We start from the raw sequence: 18,300 nt of genomic DNA, 5'->3' as shown, positions 1-18,300 counted from the left end.
TACAACAGTTGAATTGAAATTCCGGATTTTATTAAATTCTCGTGGGAATTCCCTAAAATTACATCGTGGCTTTTTATTGACGTTAATTAAAACACCCATGTCAAAATTTCATGACTGAACTCAGCGGTTGTTATTTCAAGATTATCCCTAACCCGTGGGAATATCGGATAAAAAGTACACTCAAGTTGCACTTCACCATGTTTTGAAGAAAATGAAAACTGTCAGGAAAACGGCCAGTAATAATATCTAAATAATATGCAACCTCGAAAGAATTGAACTTAACATTAGCATGTAAGGCTAATGTGTATTTGTAACTTAGATATTTGTAACTTCGGACTGGGTACAGAGAATTTAAAAAAAAACAACCTGGTTTAAAGTGTAGTGGATCGAACCCGTATCGATTCTGAACAAATTAGTTTCAGGTTTACAGTTCAAAGTCAAAGTCAAAGTCAAAATATCTTTATTCAGTTAACGTTATAACAAGCACTTACGAATGTCACAAAAATCTACCACCAGTTCGGAAAAACCTCCGTTGAGAAGAATCTGGCAAGAAACTCAACGAGGTATATTTCTTAGTACGTAGGTATTTTTTAGGGTTTTTTTCGAGGCTGTTTTCTTTATCTGTCTTTATCCTTTATGTAATTATTTCAAGTCAATGTTCCGAAACATATATTCTTTCTTTCTTAATTTTATACAGTATTTATGTAATTAACACCTTGAACATATCAAACACCACCTAGTACTCATGTTAGAACAATAAAATACACAACAATCTACTTTTGTGCTGGAACGATGGATAGTATAACTGATTAATATATCTAATATGTAGGTAGGTAGGTAGTTAGGTACTTACCTGTTTCCATCTACGGAATAATACTCCGACCTATTTCGCAAGAGGAATGTATTGCAAGGGTCTGGAGTGTAATATAGTGAATGACGTCAGCGGAAAAAGAACAGTAGGAGGACCTTATTATTGTTATTCGTTGATTGCTGAAGGGTGGAAACTTGGTCCTCTCGCTCTTCGCAGAGACGTCAGCTCTCTGCGTATTTCACGGGGTCTACAACGGGGAGTGATCAGTGCCCTTAGTGTATTTTTTCGGTCACAAAATACGTCTCGATCGCGTTTGCGTTAAAATCTCACTTTGTATGGAAACACCAACATAGCAAACGTTCCGCTAGAGGTATTGTTCGTGTTTCCATACAAGATGAGGTTTTAACGCGAACGCGATCGAGACGTATTTTGTAACCGAAAACTTACACTAAGGATGCTGATGATCTCTTTGACCTTCCAGCTCCTCAGTGTCATCACCGTACTACTTAACTTACGAGTAGTTTTCATTAACACCACCTCGATAGAAGGTGCTTATATTAACTTGCTTGGTGCTTATTATTGGTGTCTAAGTGTTTATATTATAAGTTTTTTTTACTGCTTTATGGTGTGCAATAAAGAATATTTGTATTGTATTGTATTGTGCTTCTTTAATCTGCGCTTAAGAGATACTTATTTTTGCAGGTGGTAGGACCTTGTGCAAGGTCCGCCCGGATTGCTACCACCATCTTGCTCGCTAATCCTGCCGTGAAGCAGCAGTGCTTGCACTGTTGTGTTTCGGCGTGGAGAGTGAGACAGCCGGTGAAATTAGTGGCATTTGAGGTATCCCATCTTACGCCTCTAGGTTGGCAACGCATCTGCAATACCGCTGGTGTTGCAGATGTTTATGGGCGGTGGTGATCTCTTACCATCAGGTGACCCACTTGCTCGTTTTCCATCCAGTCGAATAAAAAACCCCTGCGCACATGCGTAGAATGAACTGCCCTTAAGGCAAGTGTACTTTTCAAGCAAGGCCGGTAATGCACCAGTAGTACCATCGGTGCTGTAGGTGTCCATAGACCGTGGTGATCACTTACCATTAGGTGAACCGCAAGTTTGTTGGTCAGCCGAAGCATGAAAAATATATACTTCATCATCATATATATATGTACGTTTATGATGCTGGGTGCAGACTTCCTCTCAGAACGAGAGGGCTTCGACCGTAGTTCCCACGCGGGCCAGTGCGGATTGGGAGCTTCAGACACACCATTGAATCGCTTCGCAGATTTGAGCACGTTTGCTCATGATTTATTTTCCTTTACCATGAATTTCGAAAAACTGGGTGACAGCCTGGATTTGAACCCACTCCACTAGTAGGTAAGTAGTATTATTAGTAGCCATAGGTCAAACCCTAGCCCACTACAGCTTCACCATTTAGGATTTATTCAACGGAAAGATACTTCGATCTCAACTCCAATACCGCACCAATACGAACGGATTCCGCCGATCTATCGTCGATATACTAAATGTAAATAGACAAATATTCAGAAAAGGAGTACCTCCTGACAGGCGAATCTACTTAAGCCCCCAACCCCATCATTGACAGCGCCCACCCCCAGGCGGCGTGCAACAGCCCCCCCGAACCTTCATGTAGTTCCATATTTGCGATATCGAGTTATTTTAAGTTATTATTTTATTACCACGCTCGTTCACTTGCAGCGTAATCTCGTAATGGCATTTGGTGTTTTAGTATGCAAGATAAGCAACATAATTGTTATAGTGCTAGGAGGGCAAAAACAGATTGCAATTTTGATGACAAATAAGGTTTGGGTAGCTTTGAAGTTGCTGTTTTAATTAGATAAACCCACGCCACGCATAGCTATTGTAATAATCGTTATTCACATTATGTAAATATATGGGACACTTTACACTAATTGACCTAGTCCCAACTAACTATGGATACTAGGCAACGGATACTAACATAAATACATATACTTAATACATAAAACACAACAACCTTTTAGGGAAAAGTTCGCCTTTGTACTCTTTTGTTTTGTTGTTATTTTTGTGCTTAATGTACAATAAAGTATTTACATACATCCCAGACCCGAAAAAAACATTCTTATTATTCATATAAATATCTGCCCGGCCGGGGATCGATCCCGGGACCAGAAGCTTCGTAGTCATGTTCTCTAACCACTTAGCCATCTGGTCATCAAGTTACATAGTATTCATTTACTAGCTTTTGTCCGCGACTTCGCGTGGAATTCGGTTATCGAGCGCTTCGAATGGTTTCGACGTGAAAGACGGATAAACATAATAAACACACAAACATACAAAACACATACACTTTCGCATTTATAATATTAGTATTATGGATTCAAGTTGATATCATCTTATATACATGTACATACATACTCTAGCTCTAGTAGTTATGTATGTATAGGTATGGTAATTGTGATAATTATGCAAATTAGTGCATGGTGTTTTGTGTACTACCTACTTACTAAGTGTTGGTGTTCAGTAAAGAGTTATTGTATTGTATAAGGGTAGGTGTTAGAATAACAATTATATTATTAGTTTTACAAATGGATATAATCGGTAGTACTTACCTATAATTATCCGACAAGGAAAATGGACTTTCTGTGGAACGTGTGTTGGTAGATTTGAAAATTAATTTATTAGACTGTACATTAAATACTTAAGTGAAATTAAAATAACTAGAAACATTTAATTTCACGTCTGAAATTACGTACCTAAGGTAGTAGTTTTATCCATTTCTAAAACTAACTTGAAAACCCCCAATATTATATATTTCAAAATTCATGTCTCAAAAACGGCTGAAGCAATTTTATATCTATCAAATATAGCTGAGAACCAGCCAACCAAACTCGCTTTCAAGTAAAAACGCATCGAAATCGGTCGATCCTTTGAGAGCTATGATCCCACAACAGATAGACAAACATTGGTTGAAAAAAGAACTTTCATTCTGAACATTGTGTGTACATTTTATAATCTTTAGTTTCATCAAAACGTAAGGCGAAAGCTTAAGGGGTAAGCTCCTGGTTAGCTCATGAGCAATGTCCCGTTAGATGGCGCTGTTATCAATAGTTCCTTTTTTCAGGTTTTTTCGTAAATTATGAAAGAATTATTTCACCAAACACTAGTGGCGGGAGTATCTAAGCGTACCGATTTTTTGACCCCACACTCGAAATGAAATATTCCGCCAAAGCCGCAAACGAGGTGCTTTACTTTGAACGTCAATTGCGGCCGTATACGGACACTAGGAGCTCACGCACACACTCAAATAGACAGCGCCAGCTAGCGAAAGCCTATTGCGACACTTAGCTACCCGATCGGGGTACTCCTTCGAGTAATATTCACATTTTTATATCGAGTCACGAAATTTTGTACTAACTGTACTTTACTCGAAATTTGACTACGACCTATAAAATCTATAAGTATTTTATTGATAATTAGAAGCAGGGTCTTGGATAACTGTTCGCATATTATAATACGAGCAAACGCCTTTCAAGTGGTCTATATATGTGTACGATAAATTGAGAAATTCGAGATTCTGACCACGTTTTCTTGTCTTGGTTGATGGTCTTGCTATTATTCAGGTTTATTTATAGTTACTTTCGTAGTTACTACTCTTGCTAAAGTGGTCATGGTCGTCGGTTGAAAATCGGTAGCAAATCTACAGGACGAGTTTCTTGGGAAAATAGTGCGGTGGTTTGTCCTTACCTTCCACGCGCAGAGCTGGAGTTTGGAATCGTAGTTGGCAATAGAGAGCGCTGCCACCAGGGCTCTTAGTCATCTTGTACGACACGCACAGGAATGCACAGGCAATCAAGTTTATCAAGGGCATCCGTAAAGCCAAAGTCCCTTAAGACACTGTTACACATGCTCTTTAGTAGCAAGAAGCATGCTACTATTGAGCAATGCTAGCTAGTAGCATGTGTGAACAGGACATGCTACTATCGAGCATGCTTATTAGTGGCAAGCTCGAGACGGGGTGGAAGGGGAAAAGGTAATAAGCAAGTGTGAACGCGTTTGCTTCAGTCCAGTAACGAGCATGTGTACAGTGCCTTAGACATACTAATATTTATGAACAGTGCTTCGTGTAAGCTCTTTCTATCAAAAGAGGTATAAATCCATACAGAGTTTACTATCCTAATTATCATCATCATCATCACTCTTCTGTGGTAAGACTTTTGTAGAGAATTAGTAATCATAAACTGCTAATATAAATTATTATAAGTGCTAACCATGAAAAGAGTTGACGAAGAGTTTATCTAGGCTTCTGCATCTGGATTTCTCAGTTCGTATATATAATTACTAGCTTAATCCGCGGCTTCGCTCCCGTTGAAGAAAAATCTACTCTGTAGTGTAGTATTCGAATTAAAAAAAAACTTCTTGCACCTCTGCGATCCTCAAGGAATACGTTTGCCAAATATCATGCATTTTTAGGCCATGTTGCATGGGCCTTTATAGGTATAAATAAATACTTACGAAATACTTACATAACAGCAAAAGTTCACCCACTCGCCGATAACTTGCGCCGATCAAATTGCGGTAAAAATTATCCCGTGCTAATTTTTTACCTACTTATCTCTATAAATTGATTTTGTTAGGATATCATAACCGATGATTTGGCACAATCAGCAGAAGACTACGAGCAGTTCCAAAATCATCTCGACACCTCCTAAGTATACTGGTACAAGTGCATAATCATAAATTTACAGGAGAGCTGTTCAAAGGTTCCAAAACCTGTAACTTTCTCATTTGATGATATAACTTTTCAAAATTTTGCATTGGTTCCAAAGAAAATATTTGCTTTCTACCTGTATTCATGGAATTTTGAAATTTCTTATAATTTTTGAGAAAAATGCAGATACACTACTATACGCGTATTTTACATCTTGTAGTTGTGCGGTATACTGAGCTAATTACCACTTGCTTCAGTATACGGCGTAATGTGTAGATTACTGATCTAACGATATTTTTATATTGTATATGAATTTTTCGATGAAATACTTATATGGCTTGCAATTAACAATAAAACAGATGCTCTTTTACCATCATCCATTGATTTATAAACGTTTTTATCACTTGCATCAATATACGCTAGCATAAGCATGTCACTTGTACCAATATACCGCTAGTAATGTTTTAAACGTGCTATGCAAAATACAGAAATACACCTTTATAAAAAACCTCACTTGAAATATAAATGCGTTTTATTAGAAAAGTAATTGTATTAAGTGCTTTAAATTAATGGAAGCACATTCAATGGATTCGTATTCCTGTTCAAATGTGTACTCGTATTTTATTGTGAAAGGTTCCTCATGTGATACATATATCGCACCCATTTGTATCCACATAACGGTTTAGCTATTTGTGCCTCTTCAGGGTTCCGTACCCAAAGGGTATAAACGGAAATCCTACAACTAAGACTTCGCTGTCCGTCCGTACGTCCGTTCGTCTGTCACCAGGCTGTATCTCATGAACCATGATAGTTAGACAGTTGAAATTTTCACAGATTATGTATAACTGTAGTCGATATAATATATATAACAAAAAATAGAACAGAATAAATATTTAAGGGGGCCCCCATACAACAAATGTGATTTTTTTGCATTTTTTTGCTAATGTCTAATGAATGTTGTATAGATGGTACGGAACCCTTCGTGCGCAAGTCTGACTGGCACTTAGCTCAAGACAAGCCTTGACATCAAATATTGAGTCAGTCAAAATATCTTTATTCAATTTAGATTGTAACAAGCACTTATGAATGTCAAAAAATTTACCACCGGTTCGTAAAAACCTCTATTGAGAAGAGTCTGGCAAGAAACCTCAGCAAGGTATATTTTGTAAACAGATTAACAATCATATTTTAATGATATCTATACATCACAAGTCACAAGTATTTAACACAACTACATATTTAAAACAGTTCTCAATTCGCTATTTGGAGTAAGCACTCGTCAATGCGGATCGGAATTATTTCAAAATTTCCCTATCCATGATATAATCATTAAATTTAATAATACGCCTTATATATCAATGTCTTCTTGACAATAGATAGAATAGAATAGATTTTTTTTTATTTATTGTTATTTGTTGTGAATTTGTTGTATTAAATTTTGTGTCTGTTTTTGAGTCTTGGGAAAATTCTATAACTTCATACGGGTTACCCGTTTTCGCCATACGCATAGCCAGGTACCATTTCTTAGGTGTGTATTAAAAATGTGTATGGGGTGTTAAAACAAACCTGTACTATACTTTAAACCACATTAGGGCTACTAATTACTAATACGATGCAAGTGAAAAACACTGTGATTCGAAAAAAAAAAGTTTTGTATGGAAGTGGAGTCGCAAGAAGACTTTCTAATTTCAATGTTTTCCCACTTATATCGTGTTAGTAATCAGTAGTCCTAATATGGGTAACAGTATAGTACAGGATTTTTTATCAACCTGTAGGTATATTTAAATTGACTGTTCTCATTTTAATTAAAGCATGCACGCCTTCGCCTTCTTTTTGGGGATGCTCAACTACCAGAATGCAATGTACCTAATACTGAAATGTTATATTTCTAGCACGCGTACATGTAGGTATAGCCGAGGAAACTGAATCACGTACCAGGGTGGAACCGTTGTACTACCAATGTTATGTTGACATCCCATACATTTTCCCAAGAAATCATAGCGAAATAGATCACGAACGGTTCCACATTGGTACATGATTCAGTTTCCTTGACTGTCTATGAGAAAAACGGCTATTAAAACATGATATAACCGATCAAAACATGTTTTTTTTAGAATTACTATCAAATTATGTGCTCGTAGAACAGTTTAAAACGGTCCGCACGCAGCGACGGCTAGCGCGTACACTGAGGCAACTGCCAGTTATGCTTGACTCCCCGGCCCCGTGACAATATCAGTGCTGCGTATAGTGGTGCATGTCAGTTGCCTCAGTGTACGTTGCACGATTAGCAAAACGGTGTTAGATGCATTCATATACGTCACTTTATTTCCAAAACTAATAGGAATATCCGTGCAAATTTTGTGGTAGGTAACTAATGAAATATTAATCACAAAATTGCAAAAAACTTAAAATCAGAATTTGTCACTGTACCAGTATACGTAGGAGGTGTCGATCTACACTCCCTTTGTTACCTTCGAGTCGAAAACAGTTGTCGATTCGTATCATATAACTACCTATTGTAAGTATTATCTGCTAGGATTTTTTCCGACCCAGCAGGCTTGTAGTCGTGTGTACTGGATTATTTGCAGTGTTTCCTTTGGATGTTTCGTGCGATGGAACTATTGCGTTTTTTTTGCATTAGTTCCTTTACAAGACTTGAAGGAAAAACTGCGTTTATTTTTTGCTTTTGTTCCTTTCGCAGTAGCATCTTCAGTTTCTTGCAAAGGTACAAAGGCGGAAAATAACGCAGTTCTTTCTTCAAGGTCTTGTGAAGGAACTAGAACTACCGCAAATAATCCGTCGTACTTGCAGACTACGGCACGTTCAGTTTAGCTGACACGTCATCATCGGAGACAGATGTTGCATCAAACCTAATTCGAAGCAGTCAAGCTCATAGGTAGCTGAACAGTTTGGTACTTTGTCACAGCAAGCTACAGTGCTAAAATGAGCATTTCTAAAAAAGTTGTACATTTGATTTGCGACTCCGATTTGGGTAAAATTGGCAGGTAGATAGTCTCCCGAAATGTCCCAATTAATTTGTATGGAAAGTTCCTTTTTGTTACCGCCAATCCATAGTTTTGGTAACAAAAAAGGAAATTTCCATACAAACCAATTGGACATTTTGAGAGACTATGTTATTACGACTCAATATCGTTCACTCTACAAACTGCATTTTTTATCACAAATAGGAGTCGCAAATCAAATGTACAAAACTTTATTTGGAAATGCTCAAATATTTACATGTCCTCAAATACTTAGAGTAAAAAGGGAATGTCTTTACTTTGCTACTTTTGATCGCTCTTTGCTTTAGTATCTACGCTAACTAGTCTGGTTGACCGGGCAGTGGGTATAATTAATTTGTAATTTTCCCGCTGGTACAGTAAATTCATATCCCAATTATCATGCCAATTATTATGAATTATAAATCAAGTAACTATTTTGGAAACAATATATTTTTAGACACGAGTAATATTTACCTCGACGTTTCGGCAACATTACAGTGGCCGTGGTCACGGGTAGACTGAAGTTGGGTGACAAATAAAAATGACCAAGTGCGGGTAGTTCGAAGGACTCGCGCTGCTAGGCAGACTTGACACCCCCCACTTCAGTCTACTCGTGACCACGGCCACTGTAATGTTGCCAAAACGTCAAGGTAAATATTACTCGATGTGTTAGCGTGATAAGTCCTGTGCGTGGTATTTTGATTAATTCCAGTTTCTTTTAATTATTTTGTTGCTCTATTCCTCTCATCTGTCCGAGCACGCGAGCAGGCTGCAATTACCAGGCCCATCACTGCCGTTCCGCCTGTGACAGTTGCAGTTCTACCATACAATCTTTTCTTTGGGGTAAGTAAAATGCAGTACGTCGCATTAGACAGCGTTTGAGAATAATTATCAGGATCAGGGGTCAGGTCTGCTAGTGAACAACGTCGGCATTAGATTCAGCTAATACTTTGGGAACAAAAAAAAGGTATAAACTTTGTGATACAAGTTAAATATGCCGCTGTCCAGTCAATCAACAAGCCAACCGTACCACTAGCAATTAATTTTTTTGAGCTTGACTGTTAGTCAGTATCTAGAACCTACAGTATTTAATTTTGCCCTAGGTTTCTCTGCTGTCAACCGTGCGGCACAGTTAGATCTATGTGATACGTTCCTACATAATATAATAACATGCAGTACACGCCCTCCTCCACCTCCTCCTCCTACATGAAATAATGTATATATCACACAATACCTAATAATAGTTATATAGTAGGTATTTGTGACAGCTAGTCGAGCTTGTGTGACATATACTATACATACATAATAAAATATTGTTTTACATGGAAGAGAAAGAGAGCGGGCGTGTATGTAAACTTATTGTATAGATATTTCACATGGACGTAGTTGTGGGGCACGGTTCGTAGCGCAGAAGTAAAGTAAAAAATATTGTTGTCAATTTATATGAGGTTCCGCAAATTAACAAGTTCTCTGTCCCGAAGCAATGTGCAGCATTCTTTTGACACGTCGCCATAGTAATGATAAGGTAATATAATATCCCCGTAGTAATTTTCATTGTTTATCTAAATGTGGTTCAAGAATAAAAATAATTATTATAATGTATGTAATAGTTTATTATTTTTTCGAAAGAACAACTCCATTATTTACATCACTGGTCATATGGCACATGTGCCTCATGGACGCACCAGTAAAGCCACGCATCAAGGGTCAAGGAACCTGGTAACACCGAAACCACTCAATTATTCAAGTATTTATTTCATTTCGTATTTGTTTCGTTGAGATATGTATGCATAGGAAAAATTCGTGTCTAGATTCCTGTCCAGCGGTGGTGTAGGGTTATAGCACGCAGCACGGATTGCTGAGGACCTGGTTCGATTCCCAGCCCTGGTCTCTTTTTCTGGTTTTTCTGTGCAGTGTCTCAGTTTGTATTTTCGATATGGTTTCACGGGATACCCGTAAAAGTAACAATTTGGAGTTGAAATAAAAAATACAAAAAGACTCCAAAAAACCAATCATAGCCTATAATATAATGCAAACTCAAAATCAAACATTATTATGATGCCACTATAATGAAAGCAGTGACGCGAAAGATACAATTTGTAAGCGGAGATCTTATAAAACTAGCTACTAGCCGCGTGCACCTACCATGCAATAGTCCTAAATACAAAATCAAGGTATCAGAAGCTTAAAAATATATAATTTGTAATAATAGTCACACATAATTAAAAAAAAGTAAGCTCACAATAAAAATTTATCAATATATGAACTTATACAATTCTTCTGATTTTGGTTCTTGATTCTGGGTATCTGTATGCGATGTCATTTTACACGAGTTTCCTTTTCTTCTGTAAGGCAACCTGACAGTTCAGTAGCAATGACACTCGAAAAAGAACGCCATACTACCTACTACAGTTATCGCGGCCGGCTCAGTCAAGAATGTATCTAAAGCTAGACATGAGCAAAGTCTAAACATGAGTGATATTAATCTCGATATCGATAGTCAATATTTAGTCATCCTGTGACAGAGCATAACACTAACTCGGTTGTTAAAAAAAATGAACATATAATAATTCTACTATTTTTCTACTACAACGTTTATGTTTCACGCAGAAGAAGATTAAAAACTATCGCGAAAAGACTTGTGCTAGCACGTTACTAGTGACAAAACAATAAATAAGTTTCGGAATAAGATGTCAAGTAAACATCGATCTATGCGATCTCCAGGGTGAGACAGCTTCGAAGTTGAGTGTCATACTTCCTGGCGGTGACATGGTGTCGCATGGAATTCACTCAAATCAAAAAATGTAGGTACAGTCACCAGCATTAAAATCTACCACAGCGGTGCGTGCAAAAATATCTGACAGGTCCTTCCGGCCCTAGAAATAGAGTCGTGTCAGACATTTATGCACGCTTATTGTGTCAGATATTGGTGCTGGTGACTGTACATGAAATTTTTTTTAGCAAAAAATGGAACAGACTATAAAAAAAAAAACAAAAAAATTCAACTAGTTTGAAGTACTTTCTGGCGGACTTTTCAAATTTCTTGTAAATCAGAAAAAATTACGAAATTGTACGCTATAGTTAAAAAAAAATGAACGTTCAAGTTCTAAAGCGCTTATACAAGGTGCCCATTGGGATTCCGACAGATTGGGATTCCGATTTTTTACTTATAAAAAATTCGACTGCTTCATAGTAAAATAGATAGCGCCCGCCAGAAAGTATCTTTATTACTACCGGTGTACTACTATTACGGGTAGTACTATTATTAGTAGTGATTAGTAGTACTATTATTACGGGTAGTATATTTTTTAAACTAGCGTACAAATTCGTAAATTCTTCGTACATTTTTTTGATGTGAGTTAATTCCATGTGACAATATGTCACCGCCAGGTAGTAAGACACGAAGTTGATTATGATATATACTTGTGTGGTACATACTATGAAATGAAATTTATATTTCTTCATAACTTAAACGTAACCGGCGATTTTTTGATTTTTCTAATCTTCGCGCCATAAGAGCTATCTGCAAACTAAAATTCAAGTTTCTAAGAACTAGAAGTATCCTTATAGATTCCTCGGTTACGATAACTTATATGAAAACATGTTTTTGTCAAAAATGGTATGAAATGTTGCCAATACAACATCAAAAACGTCGCAGAAAGTAACGCATCACGGAGACTAGGCTAAGGATCCAGGAAGTAACCTCGTACTGTCCAGTAAGTAAATATGTAATATGACAATAACGACTCCTTAAAATTTTTGAAAAAAGCACGCGGGCCTTTTACATAACCATCATCAACATCATTTTTATCACCTAAATTATCTACATCCACTACATGATCATCGTGATCATCATCTTTATCATTATCTACATTATATACATATCTGCATCATCATCATTATCATCATCTACGTCATATATATCATCATCTAGATCATTTACATCATCTACATCATCATAAATTAAAAAATTGAAATTTAAATCATTTATGCAATAAAAAAGTCACTGACATAGCTGGAAAAATATGCAAATTGAAGTGGCAATGGGCAGGCCACATCGCTCGAAGAACAGATAACCGTTGGGGGAGAAAAGTCCTCGAGTGGTGACCACGAACCGGAAGACGAAGCGTTGGCAGGCCTCCCACCAGGTGGACTGACGACATCGTGAGAGTAGCGGGAAACCGGTGGATGCAAGTGGCAAGTTGTCGTTCATTGTGGCGTTCTAAGGGGGAGGCCTTTGTCCAGCAGTGGACGTCTTCGGGCTGATGATGATGATGATGATGATGATGATGATGCAATAAATAGGCCGCAATGGGCACTTTTACACGTTATAATGATCACAATCAACCATCTTCATCATCAACATCGTTTATATAACTTTCATCATCTACATCATTTAAATCTGCATCATCATCATCATCATCATCTACATAATTTACATCACCATCATTTACATCATTATTACCACCTTAATTATCTACATCATCTACATCATCATCGTCATCATCATCTATATATCATCATCTACATTATATACATCATGTGCATCGTCATCATTATCATCATCAACGTCATCTATATCATCATCTACATCATCTACATCGTCGTCATCGACAATCATCACCATCATGAAACGAAATAAAATGAAATTATTTATTTCGCAGGAACATACACATATTTATATCAGATATTTGTAACCATAGATTTATTTTATGTAAAACAACTTATAAAATTAAATAGTTAATTGGCCCTCTAATATTGGCTGTGTCCTAACAGGGCGTCACATGTATACTTGCCTATTTATAATTCTATCTATGTTTGTAATGTGATATGCAATAAATGAATGAAATGAAATGAAATGAAATACACAGGTACATGTCATGTTTGTTCTGCCCCAATCATCATCATCGTTTTCAGCATCATCACCATCTACATCATTATCATCATTTACATAATTTACATCATCATCATCGTCATCATCATCAATATCATCATAGAAATGTGCATGTCACAATGTGGTCACAAATCAGTCAATTTTGTTTTATTTCAGATATTTTAAAAAATGACAACTTGGGCAAAGTTATCTCAAAGGTCAAAGTTGTACGGTTTTATAGTACTTTATATATATGTACCCCTATTATCTCATCATCTGATATTACTGTAGTTTCATTCGACAAATAAAAACTTAAGATTGGTTTTTTGGAATCTTTTTGTATTTTTTATTTCAATTCCAAATTTTTACTTTTACGGTCATCCCGTAAAACCTAAATTAAAAATACAAACTGAAATATAGATGCACAGAAAAAACAGAAAAATAAGACCATCACTGGGAATCGAACCCAGGTCCTCGGTAATCCGTACCGCTTGCTATACCGCTACACCACTGATGGTCAAAAAATAAAAACTACATACCTGTTGGTATTCTTGTTTTTAGAAGCTCCACTAAAATTTCCACCCACGGAACGCTAAAAGAAAGATGCCTACGAAGACTTTATTTCGTTGTGTACATCATATTTATTTAGAACAAACTTTATAACACAGCGTTAATAAATAAATCAACATAGTTAATCAGTCAGATATTCCTTAATTTCTTGCATATCAACATTCAACGTTTCTTCTTTTCTTCACCTTTTATATTGCATGACAGCACCTAGGCTACTTCAGCAATATAATGATTCCAGGCAAAGTTATATGCAGTTAGTTAGCATTGAATCTGAAAGGAATTGTGTATTAATAAATACAGAAATAGTATTAGCAGCCAGACTATAAGATACCTAGGTGTACGAATAAAGTGACCGATGCTTTTTAGTTACAGCATAAGGACGTAAATCAGACTATCAGTAGGTAAATCCCCTAATGTACCTACATACTGTTGCACGCAACTCTGTCAGCGTAGAATTCGTTTATAGCTATTCCACGGGAATATTGCGATTAAAAAAAACTACCCTATGTTTTTCTACGGGACTCAAACTATCTGTATCCCAAATTTCATCCTAATCGGTTCAACGAATTAGACGTAAAAGGTAATAAAGAAATAAACAAACAGACTAACAAACTTTCGCATTTATAATATGAGTGGGATTATTGTCTTATTTTAAGTCATCATCATCATCATCATCATCATCGGCCTATCTTAGCCCACTACTGGACATAGGCGTCTCCAATTGCACGCCACTGAGCACGACCTCGGCCACTCTCATCCAGTTACTGTCAGCTACCCAGTGAAGATCATCGCTCCACCAAGTCTGAGGGCGTCCCTCGCCACGCTAGGCTTTTACTCGTTTACCTTAGCAGTTATCGGTTCTTCGGCTGATATGGCCGGCCCACTGCCACTTCAGTTTGCTTCAGTTTTAAGTAATCCTATAGAAATAGACGGACGGACAGCGTAATATCAAATTATCTGAACTAAGTCTTTGTGACAAAGTTTCTCCATGTCTTTCATTGAATAAAGTTAGAATTTGTGTGTGTCATTAGATCGGTTTGTGAACAATACTTATCTTTTTCAAAATATCCTGATATTGAATTTAGATTTTTGCTATTCCTTTCTGCCTGCATGTAAAATTTACAGAGATTAGTGATATGGAGATAGAGTTGTAAAATTAAATATATAACATTGAATACCCTGGGTTTTAAAAATAAACTGGCCAAGTGCGAGTCGGATTCGCGCACGAAGTGTTCCGTACCATTATCTATACAACATTAGACATTAGCAAAAAAAAACTTAAATATTTGTTTTATTCTGGTTTGAGTATTTGTTGTTATAGCGGCCACAGTAATACATAATCTGTAAAAATTTCAAGTGTCTAACTATTACGACTCAAGAGATAGAGCCCTGTGACAGACGGACGGACAGACAGACAGACAGACAGCGGAGTCTCAGAAATAGGGTTCCGTTGGCACTTTTTAGGTACGGAACCCTAAAAACTAAATAATAGTTACGAACCAGTAGAATTTTATGTAGGTACCTACATAATAAATCCCATTTTTCCTTGTCTTAAATTTCAGCTTTTTAGGATAAAAGGTTTGGTGTGTGCGTTGGTAAACAATAATTAAAAAAATAGGACAATGATGTAGTGTTCACTTCGAAACACAGACAGACAGACAGACGGACAGACAGATGGACAGATCAACAGACGGACGGACGGATGGGCCGACGGAAAGATACACAGACAGACTCACATACGCATAAAATTAACAACCTGTGTCACTCCTAACAGAGACAAATCTAACGATACCTCTTCTGATCTCTTTATCTCCTAACATGAGCTATTTCTCAAGACTCTGCTTCTAATTATCAATAAAATACTTATAAATTTTAAAGGTCATAGTAAAATTTTCGACTAAAGTACAGTTGGTACAACTTTATTCACCATCATCATCATCATCATCTCAGCCGTAGGACGTCCACTGTTGGACATAGGCCTCACCCACAGACCTCCAGTTGCTTCAACTGGCAGCAGCCTGCATCCACCGCGAACCTGCGGCTTTAACCAGGTCATCCGTCCATCTTGTTGGTGGACGTCCTACGCTGCGCTTGCCGATCCGCGGCCTCCACTCGAGAACTTTTCGGCCCCAACGGCCATCCTCTCTCCGTGCTATATAGCCCGCCCATTGCCACTTCAACGAGCTGATTCGCTTGGCTATGTCGGTGACCCTTGTTCTTCTACGTATCTCCTCATTTCTGATTCGATCCCGTAGAGAAACCCCAAGCATAGCTCTCTCCATAGCTCGCTGAGCAACTCTGAGCCTATTTATAAGGCCTAAAGTAAAGCACCACGTCTCGGATCCATATGTCATCACTGGACAATAATGATGTAGTGTTCACTTCGAAACACAGACAGACAGAAAGACGGACAGACAGATGGACGGATCGACAGACGGACGGACGGATGGGCCGACGGAAAGATACACAGACAGACTCACATACGCATAAAATTAACAACCTGTGTCACTCCTAACAAAGACTTATTTTCTTGTCTCTGCTCTTGTCTTGTTGTCTTACTTGCTAAGATGCATCAAGGCCTTGTTGCATAGCGTGCGAAAGAAATGACCATACATACGCTCCAAAACCATAACCCCTGCCGTTTCTCACACTTATAAATAAAATAAAAAATCTTGAATCACTTCATAATAGAGTACATACAGTACATACTCGTACATATGCAGACAGACGGTGGGAAGCGACTTACTTCTATGGAGTGAACATGTTCACGACGCTACTAAGAGTTAGGGAAATTTGGTATGTTTTCGTAGTAGGTTGCTGCAGACCACAAGTTTGGTACACACGATAAGCCATACTTTGGCCACCCAGTAGGAATGAATTCTTACAGCCCTGCCTCTGGTGTTCTTGTAACAAATATTAATGTTTCTGACAAAAATGATAAAATAAACATACCCGTGTATCCAATTACATAGGTATTCTTTTCATCATCGAATCGTACATACATAAATAGTTTAAGAGTTGCACTCTTGCTAATTTCCTCTCGTCCGCCAACTTTTTGACTTCTTGATTTGTGTTCAAACCATAATTATTCAAACATAATTGCTTTTGAATATCAATCTCATTGACTTGACGTTGTGACAAAATGTATTATAATGACGTTTAAATTTTACTTATCTAGCCAGTTATAATAATAAAAAAGGTACGAAAACTACTTCGATTGTGAAAACCTTTTTATTCACCGAGCCTAGATTTAGCGGCCGTAAAAATGCCGTGATATGTAGGAATTTATTTGAGCCTCACTGTAAAACTTGATATTCATACATACACATGCAATGTATGTTGAATGTAGACCTTATTTTTTAACTAATTAGTTTAGTGATTACACCTAGCACCTTTTATTGTGAGAATAAATATGCTTTATATAAATTAGTGGCGCTACTGTCTACGTAAGAGTAAATAACTAATATCTGTTCAGAATTTGTAAGTTGAATTTAAACCACTTGTCCTAGATCGAACACCGCATTATAATGTATGTAAAGTATGCAATGTTATAATTTTTGCCGAGGACTGGGTCTGTTACTTAAATAATTATTATTATTTTAAATGACAATTTTAAAAGTAACTTACCTATTTTTCGTCTTACTTACAGTTTGTGTCCTTGCATTAATCAGAAATAATAGTTTAGGCGTTTCAACTTCCGAAAATAACAGATTTAAAAACAAAAAAGTAAATACTAGACTCAGAAACTTGAACTTGATCTCTCAGTGATCTCATGCTTTCTTCATTTAGTTGTCGTATTATCTGAGCCAAAGGTGATGGTCACGTGACACACGAAATAGTCGATACCTATTTACAATAGTTTGATTTTGTGACATTGACTCACGCACCCATATAAGATGTCACTACATGCTCGCTGCGAACACTGTCAGTTTGTACTCATACAATGGTAAAATGCATCAAAATTTACTGCATCACGCTGCACTTTTGATGCAATAAAGTTACTTTTTTTTGGATTTTGCTTGAAGAGCATATCCATAATTTACTATTCTCAAAAAATCCTCTAGAAAACATGTCCGTGGAAGCTATGCGGGTGTCCGTAGGTTTGTATGGAAGAGCAACCCCCTTAACCACCGTTTAAGCTCCAATTCTAGCCCTAAAACTTAATCTAAGTATCTAATTGCGATTTCAAAGCACTATTTTTAGCAAATGCCGCTGGTCCCTCCCCTCCACGCACGTTGGCCCCGCTCACGGCAAGGATCGCGCGATTATTGAAACCCCCATCCCTCCCCCCCTCCGCGAAGTCAGCCTCTAATGGACGTGACAAAATTCCGCTGTT

The 18,300-nt window shown here is 37.3% G+C and overlaps 1 protein-coding gene and 1 long non-coding RNA gene across 3 annotated transcripts in view; both read right to left on the bottom strand.

Annotated features, from left to right (window-relative positions):
* LOC141427608 (aminopeptidase N-like) overlaps window positions 1-18,300 on the bottom strand; it is a 61,988-nt gene that overhangs the window by 31,423 nt on the left and 12,265 nt on the right. The gene's annotated exons all lie outside the window — the stretch shown is intronic.
* Window positions 9,745-17,099, bottom strand: LOC141427619 (uncharacterized). The gene is made up of 3 exons (XR_012451335.1): window positions 16,917-17,099; window positions 13,934-14,234; window positions 9,745-10,237 (listed from the first exon to the last, which is right to left on the bottom strand). It is a non-coding gene; the product is annotated as an uncharacterized lncRNA (long non-coding RNA).

This window comes from Choristoneura fumiferana, chromosome 4 (genome assembly GCF_025370935.1).
Source record: "Choristoneura fumiferana chromosome 4, NRCan_CFum_1, whole genome shotgun sequence".
In the NCBI taxonomy this organism is placed as follows: domain Eukaryota; kingdom Metazoa; phylum Arthropoda; class Insecta; order Lepidoptera; family Tortricidae; genus Choristoneura; species Choristoneura fumiferana.
This window is presented reverse-complemented; position numbering and strand designations above follow the sequence as displayed.